We start from the raw sequence: 10,984 nt of genomic DNA, 5'->3' as shown, positions 1-10,984 counted from the left end.
TCATTTTTCTGAACGCTCACAATAGTTGAAAAAATCCCTGATAACATTGGGATTCAGAGTACCATTAAGTGGACATTTGGAGTCATTATCCAAAGGATATTGAGGCCAGAACTGATTGTATAAGTGAATAAGTTTTTGAGGATTTAGGTCTGGGGTGTGAGAGAGAGACCCTGGTTTAGCCAGGAGGCAGCCTAGGGGACTATGGGAGGGAATGGATGAGGAATCGCCCATGGTGAGACATGGGAGGTGAGTTTAGAGGTGGGGCATCCCCCAGTTTCTGGTATCACCTAGTCCAGAGGACGGTTACGCTCAGGGGCTTGTCACAACTGCTGGGTAAGCTTTGCGGGCAGGGCCCACAGAGGCACTTGGGCACCTAGTCAGGACTATGTAGGAGCAGAAGCTGTAGGGATTAGCCAAGGCCAAGAGGTCTCACCAGGAATAACTCCCCATCACCCTCAGTGGCTTTTCTCAAAACCCAGGACCCAAATAAAAGACCCCCTATAGACCTGGTCGATAATAGTGATCAGCTGTAGCTGTGAAAGATGTGACCACACGGTAACCCTGGGAGTACTGGACGATTGACGGTCACTTTCTGGGACTTGTAGGTCGTTTAGGTCAACCAGAGACAGGGGTCTTACCTGGAATGTCTGGGGGTCGGTGCAGAGAGGGCTTTAGGCAGAATGGAGGGCCTGGTTCCTCGATGGAATTCAGATGGGGGCTCCGGGATGCTCAGTGACCCTTGAAGAGTGGAGTGGGCACACCAGGGAACCCAACCCCGGGTTTCAGCACCAAAATGAAGGGAAAGCAAGGAACGAGAGACGAGTGAGCAAGAAATGAAAGATGGAGACCAGGGAGAGATACACACGAGAGTTTATTTGTCAGAGGTGACAAATAAAGGCCATCTCTCTATAGGAGAGAGAGGCAACACAGGCTTGGGTTCTGGGACTTTTATGGGGCAGGCTCATGAATCAGAGCTGGGTGGGTCCTAAAGCAGGCGATTAGGGGTTGGGTTGGTATGAGGGAGTGGTGAGTTTTCCCTTGGGCAAGAAACTGAAACTTTTTCCTTAAAATGGTGGCTGTCACTTAAGATGGCCATCCAGATGCTAAGCAAGGACTTTATACATGGTCTTTGTCTTCCTTGGATGTTTTAAGATTGCTGAATGATAGCCTTTTATTAAAAAATAAATTTAAAATGAAGATTTATAAAGCTTTTGATAATATTTTAAGTCAGACGTGGATTGGTGGTAGGAAATGAAACAAAATTAATAAAAAGGGCTCTTTTGTATAAGAGAATGACTTGGATGAGAAGAAAAGTTGACAGTTCAGGTAACTGGATCTAATGGATATGCCGGCCGTGCTCATGACTTTGAAGATTCCCAGCACCCTCCCACCCAGCTGTGGCTGCCTCTGATAAGGCTCTTTCTACTCCAGAGCCTGTGTGCTCCCAGATTTAAGTTTCTAATGCATAGTTTACTGAAAAAGAAAAAGAAAGAAAAATTAGGATGACAAGAAGCGAAGCTGTGATTAGGCCTTGGGAAGAGAAAAGGCAAAGTTCAGGAAGGCAAGCAAATGTTTTGTGGCGAACTTGCGGTTTTTCTGTTCCTGCTTGTCCGTCTGAGACATATGTGTCCCACGGGAATGCCTTGACCTTTTCTGGTCTGATGGACTTATTGTTAAGGGAGGTTTTGGTACCTGACAATAATAGATGTTGAAACTAAATTTCTCCCCCCTCCCTCCTGCTTTTGGGTAGTTTTCCACTTCTGCTGCTTGGGGTATAAAAAAAGGTGTGTTAGCAATAAAGATTATTGACTCCTGGATGAAGAACCTTGGTGTCCTGTGTGTCTTTTAACCTCGCCGTCCCTCGCCGGACTCGGCTCCCTTGGCCGGACGCGGCAATTGGAGGTCCTACCGAGATCCGGAAAGCAGGGGTAAGCGGACGGGGCTCACCTTCTAAGAAAGAAGGGGGAGGATTGGTTTAAAGATATTTTAAAGAGACAGGGTACGTACCATGGGTAACTCAACAGCGAAGGTTCGTCTGGCCAACGAACTGAAAGAGCTGTTAAATACACAAGGAACAGGAATAAAAACTAAGACTGCAACCGAATTCGTTGAAATTATTGCCCAGGCTTGTCCTTGGTTTCTGACAGGAGGATTTCTTAATAATAGTGACTGGGACCTGGTGAGGCATGACCTTCAGAAATTATTGAGGGACCGGGGCTCGGACAGTGTCCCAGTTGCCACCTTTTCCTTATGGAGGTTGGTAAAGGATGCTTTATTAACAGATAAAGTAAAGATCAAGGATCAGCTTGCTGAATGTGAACAGGCCCTTAATCAGGTGCAGGAAGAGCAAATGGCAGAATCCTTAAAGGATGAGGGTCCTCTTGAGGACTCGGGCTCAGGGGGTAGGAAACACCTCCAGATTTCTAAGCCCAAAAAGGATCCTGAGGACCTCAGTTCTCTCTCTGAGGAAGAGGAGGGATTAGAAAGGGAGATAGAGGAACTAGAACATCGCCTTAAAAGGGCAAATGTGAGGGTGCCTAGGGCCCCCTCAATTGCCGCACCTCCTCCCTATAATCCTGATTGGAATGAGGACGCCCCTACTAGACGGGCGGGGGTCCACTGGGGTTCTAGAGCGGCTCAGGTTTTTCCAATGATTGAAAACGCCGATGCTGATGGACAGCCGGCCAGAGCCCATGTCCCCCTAGCCTTCAAGGACATAAAACAGCTTAAGGAGGCGGTCATTAATTATGGACCTCATGCCCCTTTCACATTGACCCTCTTCGAGTCTTTCTCAGCCAGTCAACTGATACCTAATGATTGGCAGCAACTTTGCAGGGCTGTGTTATCTGGAGGGGATTTCTTATTGTGGAAAAGTGAATATCATGAAAGGTGCCGCGAGCTGGCTCAGATTAACCTGAATGCGGGCCATCAACGGCGAAATGCTGAAATGTTGACAGGAACTGGGCAGTATGCCACCATAGGCCAACAAATTAATTACGACCCAGGTGTTTATGCTCAAATAGCCTCAGCTGCAGTTCATGCCTGGAAAGCCCTGCCCATTTCTAAGACTGAAGCAAAAATTTCCAAGATCTCTCAAGGACCCTCTGAACCTTATTCAGACTTTATAGCCCGCCTAATGCAGGCTGCAGGAAAAATATTCCCTAATCTAGAACAGGCTATGCCACTTATTAGACAACTGGCATATGAAAACGCTAACACTTACTGCCAAAATGCTATTAAGTCCTCCCGGGCCAAAAGTATAGATGACATGATTCGAGCATGCAAAGATATAGATGGGCCTCATATTACTGGTCAGGTTTTGGCTGCTGCCCTTAAGACTGGAATGCAAAAAGCTGATAACAGGGGAACCCGCTCTAAGGGGTGTTTTAAGTGTGGGAAAGAGGGACATATAAAGAGAAACTGCCCGGAAAGGAGCGAGGGTGCTGGCAGAGGGATGCCTGGAATTTGTCCTAGATGTCATAAAGGAAATCATTGGAGCAGTGAGTGCAGGTCAAAATTTGACATCCAGGGTAACCCAATACCGTCGGGAAACGGGAGCAGGGGCCCGCCCCGGGCCCCGGAAGCCAAAGTGTACGGGGCAGTGCAGGGACAGAACAGTGCCCCAGGGAGTGGGCGTCTCCGCCGCCTCCCACTGACCAACCCCTTTCTATCTGGGAACTCCCCAGGGGAACACCAGGAAGCGCAGGACTGGACCTCAGTTCCACCTCCCGAGCGGTATTAACTCCCCAAATGGGACCTCAGACGCTGCCTACTGGGGTTTTTGGACCCCTGCCAGAGAGGACGGTGGGACTAGTGTTGGGACGAGGTAGCGCAACTCAGTGGGGCTTGAAGATTCTTACGGGGGTTGTTGATGCTGATTATCAGGGAGAAATAAAAATAGTAGTAGAAGCTACCCAAGGAATTGTTATTCTTCCCCCCGGGGAGCGTATAGCTCAATTGCTGCTGCTACCCTTAGCTTCCATTCCTGGGCACGCCCTCCGTGGGTCCCGGGGCGACGGCAGCTTTGGCTCCACTGGAACTCCCCAGGCCTTTTGGGTAGCTCATTTGGATTCGCGTCCCAACCTGACCATTGAGATACAGGACAAGGCTTTCAAGGGAATACTAGATACGGGGGCGGATGTCTCTGTCATTTCTGAAAAACAATGGCCACCTGCCTGGCCCCTCCAGAGTCCCTCGGCCATATTACAGGGGATAGGACAGACCCGACCAAAAAGAAGTGCCTCCTTTTTAAAATGGAGAGATGGTGAAGGACATAGTGGCCATTTCCAGCCCTATGTAGTGACTGGACTCCCCACGAACCTTTGGGGGAGGGACTTGCTTCATCAAATGGGGGCTATTCTCACTACCCAGACTTTGAAAGGAAATAATGACTTTGTTAATGATGCAATGCTAGACATGGGATGGATCCCTGGAAGGGGACTAGGAAAGAGACATGAGGGCAGAATATCACCCGTGGATCCAGCAGAACAGGTTACCCGGCGGGGAAGAGACCGGAGAGGACTGGGAAATTTATCCTAGGGGCCACTGAAGTGCGGCCACCTCCACTGTCCATTACTTGGTTATCAGATGACCCTGTGTGGGTAGAACAGTGGCCCCTAACTAAGGACAAATTACAGGCCGCTTCCCTATTAGTTCAAGACCAGCTTAAGTTAGGACATGTGGTGCCCTCTACCTCCCCTTGGAATACCCCTATTTTTGTTATACAAAAGGGGTCTGGGAAGTGGAGACTTCTTCAGGACCTACGAGCTATTAATAAAACTATGCAACCCATGGGACCCTTACAACCAGGGCTACCCTTTCCTACTGCGATCCCAAAGGATTGGCATCTTATTGTCATAGATTTAAAAGATTGTTTCTTCTCTATCCCCTTAGACCCACGAGACCGAAAGCGTTTTGCTTTTTCCTTGCCTTCCACAAACTTTAGGGAACCTTACCAACGGTATGAATGGACTGTCCTACCTCAAGGGATGACTAATAGTCCTACAATGTGCCAATATTTTGTAGCTGAGGTTTTGCGACCCTTTCGACAGCAGTTCCCACAGCTCTACCTCATTCATTATATGGATGACATCTTACTGGCAGGGCCCAAGAAAGAAAGGCTTCTTCAATCTTATGAAGTCCTCCAATCCCTTCTAAAAGGGGCAGGGCTGGTCATAGCACCCGAAAAGGTGCAGTTTCAACACCCTTACAATTATTTGGGATACATCATTAATAACATAGGAATCTTTCCCCAGAGACCCCAGTTCCAGATAAATCAGCTCAAAACTTTACATCAGTGGCAGACATTCCTCGGAGAAATACAGTGGCTGCGCCCATCCTTTCATATTCCAACTGGAGAGCTCAAACCCCTGTATGACCTCTTGCGAGGAGATCCTTCTCCTACGTCGTGTAGAGTACCTACACCAGAAGCCTTACGAGCACTGAGGCTAATAGAAGAGGCTCTGCAGGACATGCAGATTACGCAGATAGATTATTCTCTGCCCTTGTCATTTATAGTTCTACCTTCTAAAATTACTCCCACAGGAGTGTTCTGGCAAACGGGTCCCATTTATTGGGTCCACTTGCCGGCTTCTAACCCCCGGGTATTGACTCCCTTTTATGAGCTAGTTATTAACTTAATTTGGAAGGCTAAATATTTGGGTGATGCATTGTTTGGAAAAACCTTTGACATACTTATTCAACCTTACACTCAAGATATGATACACAAGTTACAACAAGAACATGACCTTTGGTGTCTTTTCCTGTGCAGCTTCAAGGGTCAGATTGATAATCACTTCCCTAAACATAGACTTTTGGAGGGCTTTAAAAGGTGTCCCATTATCTTCCCAAAGATTATGAAAAGGGAACCTATTCCAAAGGCCCAAACTGTATATACAGATGGGGCCAAAAATGGATTTGCCGTCGTTTTTGATGGATCTCAAATTCTCCGACAACCTGTGTCAGGTCAGTCGGCCCAAAAGGCAGAAGTTGAAGCTTTAATCATAGCTCTCAAAGTCTATAGCTCTATTCCTCTTAATGTATATACTGACAGCTTGTATGTAGCCAATCTGGCTCTAGTCATAGAAACAGCATCATATATTGGAAAGCAATCCACCATCACAGAACAACTACAGGTAGTTCAGCTTCTCATTTGGGCTAGACGAGATCCTTTATACATTGGCCACATCCGAAGCCATTCAGGGCTCCCTGGACCTTTGTCAGAGGGCAACGCAAAAGCAGACGCTGCTACTCATGCTGTTGGCCTTTCCTGTGTGACGACCAAATATGATAAGGCCTTACAATTCCATAACAAATTTCATTTAAATGCACAGTCTTTACGCTTCCACACAGGATGTTCACGAGACCAAGCTTTACAGATTGTCTCATTATGTCCAACCTGTGCACCATTTATTCATTCTCCTTCCCTTGGGGTTAATCCAAGAGGACTACAACCTAATGATGTCTGGCAAACTGATGTTACACACTTCCCTAGCTTTGGTAAGCTCTCCTTTATACATGTTTCCACTGACACATATTCTGGCTTCATTTTTGCCACCTTACATACTGGAGAGAAGGCTAAGGATGTAATCAGTCATCTTCTAAAAGCCTTTTCCTCCATGGGCACCCCACGATGCCTCAAAACCGATAATGGTCCCGCATATGTAAGCCAGGCGGTTCAACGGTTTTGCACCCAATGGGAAATTAATCATAAGACTGGAATCCCTTATAATCCACAGGGACAAGCTATCGTGGAACGAGCCCATCAACATTTAAAAACTTATTTACAAAAAACAAAAGAGGGGGAGATATACCGGAATTGTCAGGGACCACAAGCACTTCTAAGCATAACCTTATTTACTTTAAATTTTTTACTCACTGACACTGGAGGGCGCACGGCTGCACAACGCCACTTTTCCCCTCCCACTGTACAAGATGCTCAAATAAGGTGGAAAGATTTATCCACCGGAAAGTGGCAACCCCCGGCTCCACTCTTAGCTAGAGTGAGGGGAGCTGTATGTGTTTTTCCCCCAGGAACTGAGAAGCCCATTTGGATCCCGGAGCGCTGCACCAGACCGGTGAATGAAAATTCAAGACAAAATGAAGTTCCCAAGATGGCTGATCCTGCCGCTGTTGTTCTCACCCCTTCAAGTGAGTGCCGAGACACACCTCATGAGCTGGACCCCTCTTGTGGCATTCCTTCTGGACAGGTTTGCTGAAGGAGGGCTTGACCCCCCACCTGGGAATATTCATGAATATCTTTTTGGAGCCCCTTGTGAGTGTAAGGGAGGGCCCCGGCACTCGGCCCCCTCTGGTTATATCCAGAGCATTGATTGTGGGACTAAAGTAGCCTACATGGCGGCTGAACTCAATGAAAACATCGGAGGATTTAAGCAACCAAAATGGGTATGTGTTAATAAGCCCGGACTTGTTGTCCCTAATCCGACTGAGACTCTTGGAAGCTGTCCCGCCACTTGTCATTACACCCCGGCAATGCACATCTCCTGTTATACATCGGCCTCAATTTGTGTTAATAATCAAGGAAAACAGTATTTTGAGGCCATCCTAACTAACACCCGTGGAGAATGGGGGACCACTTATAATTATATTCCTTTTCTTGGTGACCGGGGAGGGGAAGGCATCACGACTCGGTTAACTGAGGCGGGATGTGAGGGCGTCGTGGGTAAACCTTCCTGCTGGCCCATGCAGGCCCCTATCGGAATCTCTGATGGAGGGGGACCCACTGATGCTATCAAACACCTTCAGGTGATTAAGCTTTTAAAGCCGGAGATCCCTAAGCCTACATACCACCCCTTGATATTGCCCAAATCCCAGTTTCCTGATTTAGATGCCAATACATTAGATATCCTAGAAACTACCTTTTCTTTACTTAACAGTTCCAATCCTACATCATCCTAGATGATGTGCAAACCCTGTCGGGAACCATTAAAGACTTACAAGACCAGATAGACTCCCTAGCAGAAGTAGTTCTTCAGAACAGGCGGGGTTTAGACTTGCTTACTGCCAATCAAGGGGGAATTTGTTTAGCCCTTGGGGAGAGGTGCTGTTTTTATGCTAACAAATCTGGCATAGTTCGCACAAAAATTAAACAACTCCAAGAAGACCTAGAAAAAAGGAGGAGGGAATTATTTGAGAACCCTCTCTGGACTGGACTTAATGGATTTTTGCCTTATCTTCTTCCCTTATTGGGACCATTGTTAGGCCTCCTTCTAGTAGTGGCAATAGGACCCTGCATTGTAAATAAGATAGTACAATTCATTAAGGATCAAATTAATATCTTAGCCTCTAAGCCAATACAGGTTCACTATCAACGCTTGAAGATGGATGATCGCCTCTCTGAGATATACTTCAGACCTATCCGAAGATGAGTGTCCTCCTTAAAAGAAGAACTCCTGCCATATCTTTTCTCTATGCATACCTCTCCCTCTTGCCTTCCTGTATTAGGATCTTTGCTGTCTAATCTCTCGGTCCAATCACATCTGCCATTCGGCGGTGATGGTCGTGGGTCCCGTGGGTGGAGACGGTTAAGCGTTTACCGCAATAATGTCTTGATAGGTCATAACACCTTGAGCTGATCTTGTAGTACCCAGTGACGGGCAACTTTCACGCTTGCTGTGCGACCTAAGCCAGGGAATCGGGGCCTTCCCAGAGACGGGTAAGCATCGCAAGGGCTGTGAACGACCTAAGACAGGGGCTACTTGATTCCCACTGGCATGCAAAAAACAAAAGAGGGGGACTTGTTGGCAACAGGTCCACCTTGGCCCCTGGAGCCCTACCTCCACTAGTTTGTTCTGCATGCCAGTGTGGCCAGCTCACAAGGCCATGGCGAACTTGCGGTTTTTCTGTTCCTGCTTGTCCGTCTGAGACATATGTGTCCCACGGGAATGCCTTGACCTTTTCTGGTCTGATGGACTTATTGTTAAGGGAGGTTTTGGTACCTGACAATAATAGATGTTGAAACTAAATTTCTCCCCCCTCCCTCCTGCTTTTGGGTAGTTTTCCACTTCTGCTGCTTGGGGTATAAAAAAAGGTGTGTTAGCAATAAAGATTATTGACTCCTGGATGAAGAACCTTGGTGTCCTGTGTGTCTTTTAACCTCGCCGTCCCTCGCCGGACTCGGCTCCCTTGGCCGGACGCGGCATTTTGGCAGAGCGAACGCCTAGATGTCCAGGGTGGTGTTGAGACGACACTGATGCATAAATACGGAGGAGGTTGGCGGGTTCCTGGCAGCTGAGCAGAGACCATTCCACATCATAAAGAAATAATAATGGCCATTTGGAACAAGCCGAGCCTATAAAAAGGGTCACAAGTCCACAATACTCAAAGGAATAAGGAACAGCATGTGTGCCAAGGAAAAGCACACAAGGGGTTGCAGTAAAGTTTATGAGCCGTTTTGTTAATTCAACACAACGCAGTGAGTTCTCCGCTCAAGAGCAGCTTAAAACCAAAGTTGATCGTCATCCAGAGCAAACAGATGAAGAGAGAAAATGATGAGAACTTCAAATATCAATGTCTATGGCTTGATCATTTCACATGAAAATATATCAGCCACCAGAATTAAGATGAACTAGAAACCAAGGCCAAATCTTTCAGGAACTCAGTCTGAATGGAAGATGACAGATTAGAATTTGGAACACAGATCTGCTGGGTCCACATGGGGGAAGGGGAGATGGCAGAGAGAGGGGTCCCAGAGCCCCGAGTATCACCCAACGATGACTCTCATGTCCACATTCAGCTGTTGCCCAGCCAGTCACCAAATTGTGCCTTGGGCAGAAATAGTCACAGAGCTGTTTATTACTCTAGAAGGTTGGAAATAGTATTTAAAGTGATAGAACTGCTTAGCCCATTCTGAAATCTTGGGATTTACTAGACATCTCAACTCATCACCCTCTGGATCACACTCCCAACCGTAATTCCAGTGGTCCCACAACAGCCACGGAGAATTGGTTCTGGGACCTCTGGGTACCACAAGGCCTCTGGCATTCCAGGGCCCAAACCTCAGGCTGCTGTCTTTGGAAGGGAGATTTCTAGGACAAAGGAGACAAAGGCTGGCACCCCAGGCCACGTGTTGACAGGAGACAAACAATTGACCACCTCCCCCCCACGTCCACCCCCAGTGGCTAATTTAAAGTAATTGTGTAACCATGTCCCTCTTTTCCTTTAATAGAGAATATTGATACGTTTATCTCATGAACAAATACACGATGCCCCTTTTCTAATGAGGAAGGAAGGAACTTTCTTTTTTTTTTTTTAATATTTATTTCTTTTAGTTATTGGCAGACACAACATCTTTGTTTGTATGTGGTGCTGAGGATCGAACCTGGGCCGCACGCATGCCAGGTGAGCGCGTTACCACTTGAGCCACATCCCCAGCCCCGGAACTTTCTAATCATTAATTTGAAGTTTTTTTCTTAGGGACCGCTCTGATTCCCCAAACTGTTTAGGGAGAGGTTAGTGACTGTAAGCCTCAGCCCTTGCCTAGTGAGGTTCACTGACATCAAATCTCAGGGAGTCTGTGAGTTAATTTCTGTATCAAGCCAGAGTTTATGCCTCTGTAATCTCAGCTGCTGGAGTGGGTCCTGAATTCTTAAATATCGACCTTTTTCATTTTTTTTGTCTCTAGCAGAAACGGCACTCAGACCTGCTCAGAGGTTCCAATCCCCAAGCAAAGGCTGAAAGAAGAGCAAGTCACATGGAGATATTGTTTGGGCATTTCATTTAATCTGGAAAAAAAAAAAAACCCAAGCAAATGGAATTCTTTAATCAGGATCAGCCTCTTGATACCATGACATCTCCATCTTTTTTTTTTTTTTTTTTTTTGGACTGGGGATTGAACCCAGGGGCATTCAACCACTGAGCCACATCCCCAGCTCTGTTTTGTACTTTACTTAGAGACAGGGTCTCACTGAGTTGCTTAGCACCTGGCTTTTGCTGAGGATGGTTTGAACTTGTGATCTTCCTGCTT

Source organism: Marmota monax, unplaced genomic scaffold (assembly GCF_021218885.2).
Source record: "Marmota monax isolate L192 unplaced genomic scaffold, Marmota_monax_Labrador192_F-V1.1 WCK01_AAM20220418_F8-fsc00083, whole genome shotgun sequence".
Classification (NCBI taxonomy): Eukaryota; Metazoa; Chordata; class Mammalia; order Rodentia; family Sciuridae; genus Marmota; species Marmota monax.
The sequence above is the reverse complement of the archived record's forward strand: the minus strand, read 5'-3'. Positions refer to the sequence as shown.